This window comes from Odocoileus virginianus, chromosome 5 (assembly GCF_023699985.2).
Source record: "Odocoileus virginianus isolate 20LAN1187 ecotype Illinois chromosome 5, Ovbor_1.2, whole genome shotgun sequence".
NCBI classification, from domain to species: domain Eukaryota; kingdom Metazoa; phylum Chordata; class Mammalia; order Artiodactyla; family Cervidae; genus Odocoileus; species Odocoileus virginianus.
Genome location: NC_069678.1, coordinates 82,187,961 through 82,193,960, shown reverse-complemented (window position 1 = coordinate 82,193,960; position 6,000 = coordinate 82,187,961). Strand labels below are relative to the sequence as shown.

General features: G+C 44.8%; 1 protein-coding gene across 2 annotated transcripts in view; it reads left to right on the top strand.

The window, feature by feature from the left end:
- Positions 1 to 4,848: 4,848 nt before the first annotated feature.
- RNF220 (ring finger protein 220) overlaps positions 4,849 to 6,000 on the top strand; it is a 271,239-nt gene continuing 270,087 nt past the window's right edge. Inside the window, exon 1 of one of the 2 annotated variants that reach the window (XM_020897457.2) lies at positions 4,849 to 5,091. The gene's annotated coding sequence lies outside the window, so the exon portion shown is untranslated. The remainder of the gene's footprint in view (positions 5,092 to 6,000) is intronic. The other variant, XM_020897459.2, reaches the window with a different exon arrangement.

The window sequence follows — 6,000 nt, the reverse complement described above, 5'->3', positions numbered from 1 at the left end:
GTACTGGGTAAATGCGGTGCATCTTTATAGGGCATCAGTTTTACCAGATGATAAATAATTTAAAGTATTGTTTTGTATTAAAGCACAATATATTTGTGAGCTTGAAGGCAAAATTTCCATTGATTTTTTTAAAAGATAAAAAAAGATACATAAATTTCCAGCTAATAGAATGTCATTTCAGGCTTGTCCTTAGACACTACCTCTTTCTTGTGGAAAAGTTTGAAATGCAGTATCTTAATATGCCAGTAACTTTCAGGTCTCTGAGGCTTAGTGTATGCTAGTCTCTCATCCCGAGTTCTGTTCTTAGTTTCTCCCTAGGTAAACCACTCAAATGGCAGAAAGTGAAGAGGAACTAAAAAGCCTCTTGATGATGATGAAAGACAAGAGTGAAAAAGCTGGCTTAAAACTCAACATTCAAAAAACTAACATCATGGCATCCAGTCCCATCACTTCATGGCAAATAGATGAGGGGAAAATGGAAACAGTGGCAGATTTTACTTTATTGGTCTCCAAAATCACTGTGGATGGTGACTGCAGCCAAGAAATTGAGACACTTACTTCTTGGGAGGAAAGCTATGACAAAATCTAGACAGCATATTAAAAAGCAGAGATATCACTTTGCCAACAAAGGTCCATATGTTCAAAGCTGTGGTTTTTCCAATAGTCACATATAAATGTCAGAGTTGGATCATAAAGAAGGTTGAGGACTGAAGAACTAATGCTTTTGACTTGTGGTGCTGGAGAAGACTCTTGAGATTCCCTTGAACTGCAAGGAGATCAAAGTAGTCAGTCCTTAAGGAAATCAACCCTGAATATTCATTGGAAGGACTATGCTGAAGCTGAAGTTCCAACACTTTGGCCACCTGATGCAAAGAGCTGACTCACTGGAAAAGACCCTGATGCTGGGAAAGACTGAAGGCAAAAGAAGAGGGTGGCAGATGATGAGATGTTTGGATGGCATCACCGACTCAATGAACATGACTTTGAGCAAACTCCAGGAAATGGTGAAGAATAGGGAAGCCTGGAGTGCTGCAGTTCATAGGGTCACAAAAAGTCAGACATGACTTAGCAACTGAACAACAACAAACTCTACTTACCCTTAAAATTCCGATTTAAGTATCATCCCATAAGAGTCATTTATTTAACAGTTTAAATATCGTCCCATACAACAGTTATTTTTTGAACATCCACTTATGTTTTGCCTCCTTTCCTAATAATGCCAGGCAGAGTTCAGATCACCTTTTCTTGTGTTCCCACCACCTTTTACCCAGAGTTTCCATTACAGCACTGCTCACATTGTACAGTGCTGCTTACTGTTTTCTTCTCCATTTCTGCTGCTGCTAGACTGTAAGCTTCTCAAGGGAAGGGACTATTTTTAAATTTATCTTTGTCTCCTTAGTGACTGGCACGTGCTAGAACTTCAATCAATATTTTTTGAATATTGAGTTTATGGACCGTCTCCTCTGCATCTCCTCTGCTCTTACATAAAGTAATATCGCCTCTCCTTCTCATCTTTAGGGAGTGATGTGTTCCACAAACGTCTATTTTCCAGGCAACTGAAATTTACTTCCTAAAGTATCAAAACCTGCTTTCAGTGGGAATTTGCTTTTTTTAAAGTTTTTACATGCCTCCTCGCTTAAGTAAAATATACTAAGCATAATGTGTTCCTTGATGACTTATCCCTGAAAGCACCAGCCTTATGCTGGTTTGGAATTCATGACATCCTCTGGGGACACTGATGGGATAGTAGGACTTCTTGCCTGCACGCCAAATAACTCCATCCTCTTCTGGGTTGAGAGTTCTTATGCTCGCTTCTTGTGTTTTGGTCACGACTTGATGTCAGTGTGCTCCCTCTAACAACACTATCTTTTGCTCCTATTGTGTGTCTTGTAATGGATATTAAAATTATAAAAGAATATATGTTCACTGAAACAGAAACAGAAGCATTCCAAGTAAAAACTCAAAGTCCTCCTTCCTTCTTGGCTTCCCACCTTGCCCCTCCCCCACATCCACACTCACTCTCTAGGTACAACCATTGTTAGCAGTGTGATGTGTATCCTTTCCAGTTATTTTCTGTCGATGCATGTTTATACTAGTGTACACACAAATATCAAATCATATTCTGCACACTGTTCTATGACTGGCTTTTCTTCCCACTGGACAATGCAATAGGTATCTTTACCTGTCAGTCCATTCAAGTCTATCTCATTCTTTTTAATGGCTGCCCCCTTTTAATTTGACAATCTTAATCAGCTGTGAATGGGAAAGCCAAATAATCAAGCTTATTAGAATTGTACCTAAGAAAGAGTAAATCAGCTCTGAGTGAAGGCTTGAGGAATTCTCCTAGGGGTAAAATGTGTTAACTTTAGTGCATGGTCTTTGTAATGTTTATTTTGGCTATTCTGAGACCCGTTCTGCTTTTTCCTGGTTCATTGTGTTTTGGATAGCTGAGGTTGCTGGACATATGCCCTGTGAATTAGTGAGGTATTACATATTCGATTTTGCATTATATGATAATACTATGGTTTTGTGGGGGTTGTGCATTTGATTTTTAAATCCCGATTGTCTTTGTAGACAGGGATTATTTCTTCCAAACCTAAGTACTTGCATCATAGTGCAGACGGTAGAATATGGTAGCAGTTAGAATGTTTGGCTTGGTGATTGACATGGGGCCTCCACCAGTATCATCTACTTGCACTGGATTTATGGGGACTCTGTAAGCTCATCTGAAGAAGCCTTTTATTACTAATGAACATTAAAGTACTGATAGCATCTTGCCCTATAATAATAAAATCCTATTTAGGATTTATATAGGGTTTTCTGCCTTCATCAACTATAGTAAATGGCTAAACCCTGTTAATTCCACCTTTTAGATTTCACAGTAATTTGTCCCCTCTTCTCCATTCCCACTGCCCCAGTGCCTTGGTTCAGGCCCTATTACATTCCAACTGAATTACCTTTAACAGACTCCTTAGCTGGTCTCCCTACCTGCAGTCGAAACTCCACTCTGCTCACACAGTAACTAGTGTTCTTCTTAACAAAGAAATTCCATCATGTCACACCCCTGAGAAACCCTCTAGGTGTTTCTCAACAGCTGTAGAATAAGTCCACAGTCCTTTGCCCCACTCTCCTGATTTTCTCTTGTAGTCAATGCTCATACTTCAAGGGCTTATAGTTTCTCCAACACACCATACAATAGGGTTCCCAACAAATGCTTGCTAAATGAATGAATGAAACACCTTACTTAGTTAGAGTGACCATTCAATCCACTTGGTTCAGGATTCCCTTCCATCCCAGCATGATTAATAGTGTTTTTCACTATTAAACTTGTCTGAGGCCAATAAATTACATGGTCCCCTAATCACAGCACGAATCAAATTGTTTTCTAACTCTAGTCCCAGCTACTAGATAATGGAGGCAGAAATTTTGTTCCTTTTACTTTTATATCTTTATTCAAATAAGAGAATGACACTGTTAGATGCTGAGGTATAATGCTAAATAAAACAAACATGGTTCTTGCCTTCACGAAGCTTATAATCCAGCAGGAAAGAATAATCTAGTAGGAAGAATAGTGCCTAATACATGAAATGCTGCTGTGTGAATGAATGACTCAACGTGGAGACAGACATAGTCATAATCATAGAACTCTAGGTTGATCAAATTAACTATTTAAAGGGTTGCTAACTAAAAAAATTAAACACAAACAACACATACAACACATTAAACATAAATAATATTTAGATGCTACTTTAATGTGTAAGAAATTGTGAGGAAAAAGGAGACCATGAAATAACAGCAAGAATGAGACTGTGAGGGCTCTTTGTTTTTTAGGTAGGCAATTTGTAATCCATGTGGTTCTTTGGAGGACGAATTATCAGTATGTATTCTACCCTCCGCCCTTTCTTTTTGAGATGAGAAATCTATGATTTAAAAAACTGAGCCACAAAAGAAAGGAGTGGTTTCATAAACCGGGGTTAGATTTTGGTTGGGTTTCACTACCTGCTATCCTAGACTAGTTAACCATGTTCCCACAGACAAGTTACAAAACCCTTTCAACCTCACTTTCCTCTTCTGTATATAAAATAGTGCTAATATTATCTCCAGAATTGATCTAAGGATTAAATGAGATTATGTAAAGGCATTTAGTCCCATAACCCAGCTTCTAGAAGGCACTCAGGGAATGTTAGTTCTCCATCCATTTCCCCTATTTATCTTTCTGTACGTGGTGAATTAAAGGATGATATAAAATTATTTGAAAAGAACCAACTGTAAATATAAACACCAATAAAATTTTTCTCAAATATGGGTGCTAAACTAGGCCCTCTCCATCCCCTCTGCCAGTACCAGTTTTATTTATATTCATTTATTATCTTATTTTTATAGGCAAAGGCCCAGAGAAGCGTTCCAGGAGCAAAGCGATAGGCAAGATCTTTTCTGGGAACAAGGCAGAGTTTGTGAGGGAGTCATTCAACTGCAGTGGGTGTCCGTTTTAAAGATAACCATTTACTCTTGGTCGCTTTTGGGTCAAGAAAGGAAGAACAGCCAACCATCCACAGAGATCTTTCAGTGGCGGGGGTAAATGTGAACAAAAGCAGGATCTCTCTTCCATTTCCCCTACGTCTCGCGACCCCAAGACTTTCCAGCTCTTCCGCAAGGGCCAGCAGGTCTAAGTGTCCCGGGTCTGGACTCCATTTCCCAGAGTCCCTTAGTGCCCTAATGTATTCAGGGCTCAGAGTGCCTGTATGTGTGTGAGTGTGAGAGAATGTGCGCGTGTGTGCGTGTATGTGTGTGCGTGCGCGCGTGTGTCTCCGAGTCCCTGGGAGAGTGGAGGCTCATTCACTGATTAGAGCCAGCGCTGAGAGGCAGCACTGCTCCTTCTCTCACACCAACCAAGTCTCTTGATCTGTACATGCAATCCCAGGCAGCTCGCGAACACAAACCCGGGGCCAGCCGCCTACTGCTGCTGCCGCCGCCGCCGCCGCCGCTGCCTCCGCCGGCTCTGCGCACCCGGGACTTTTCATGCACCACACTCACAGCCTCCTTCCCTCTGTGTCCTGAAAAGTGCGACCGTTCTCCCAAGGAATTTCCACGGCAAGTACGGAGGCCAGAAAGGGGAGTGGATGCGTGTGCGTACCCCAGAGGGGTGGGTGCGAGGCGGCCGGGCGTCTCAGGAGCCCGGCTAACTTTCCGGGTCGCTTTCCTGGGGATTCGGGCGGCTCCCCGGCGGCAGGGGCAGGGGCTGGGACCTGGACTGGCGCGTCTCGGATCTTCGCGACGGTGCCTCCCGGCATCGGTGCCCTGCGCACTGAGTGCGCTGCCTCACTCAAACTTTCCGTCTTGAGTTTTCCTTAATGTGTTTTATTTGGGGGGTGCGAGGGGGAGGGACCAGACGCGGGAATTGGACAGGCAGGGAGGGTGAGGGGGCAGGGGCAGCGAGGGAAGGGAGCAGGACTCTTTTTCTCCATCTTTTAATAAGCCACATTCCCACTTTGTTTGGGTCGAGCGCCGGAATGCCCTGTCGCCCGGCTCCCCCGTGGATCCCGCGGTGATTTCCGGCGGGGCCGGAGCCGGGTGGTACTCAGCGGGGTGCCCGAGGCGGCTGGCGGGATGGGGAAAGGGCGATCCGAATGAGAAAGGACCTCGACCGCCCCCACACAACACGCGGCCGGCTCGGGTGGGGTACTCGGGGAGAGGCTGGAAGCCTGGGGCCCCCGGGGGCTCGGCTTACTTTCCTGGAGGGGGCGGGGGTGAAGGGCGTGGAGGAGGTGGGGGTGGGGTGGGGGGAGCCGCCGCGGGCAGGAAGGAGGCAGGTGCTGGCCCAGAGGTGGACCGCTCGAAACGCAGCCGGTAAACTCGCGCTCCGCCTGGCCCGCCGGCCTGGTCTCAGAACAGCCCGACCCGTGGAGGGGGGCTCTCCGGGATTTCCCGGGCCGGGACTCTCTCCCAGCAGTTCCACCGAGCGGGGTGGGAGGACCGCGGTACAGACAGCGGCGCGTGGCT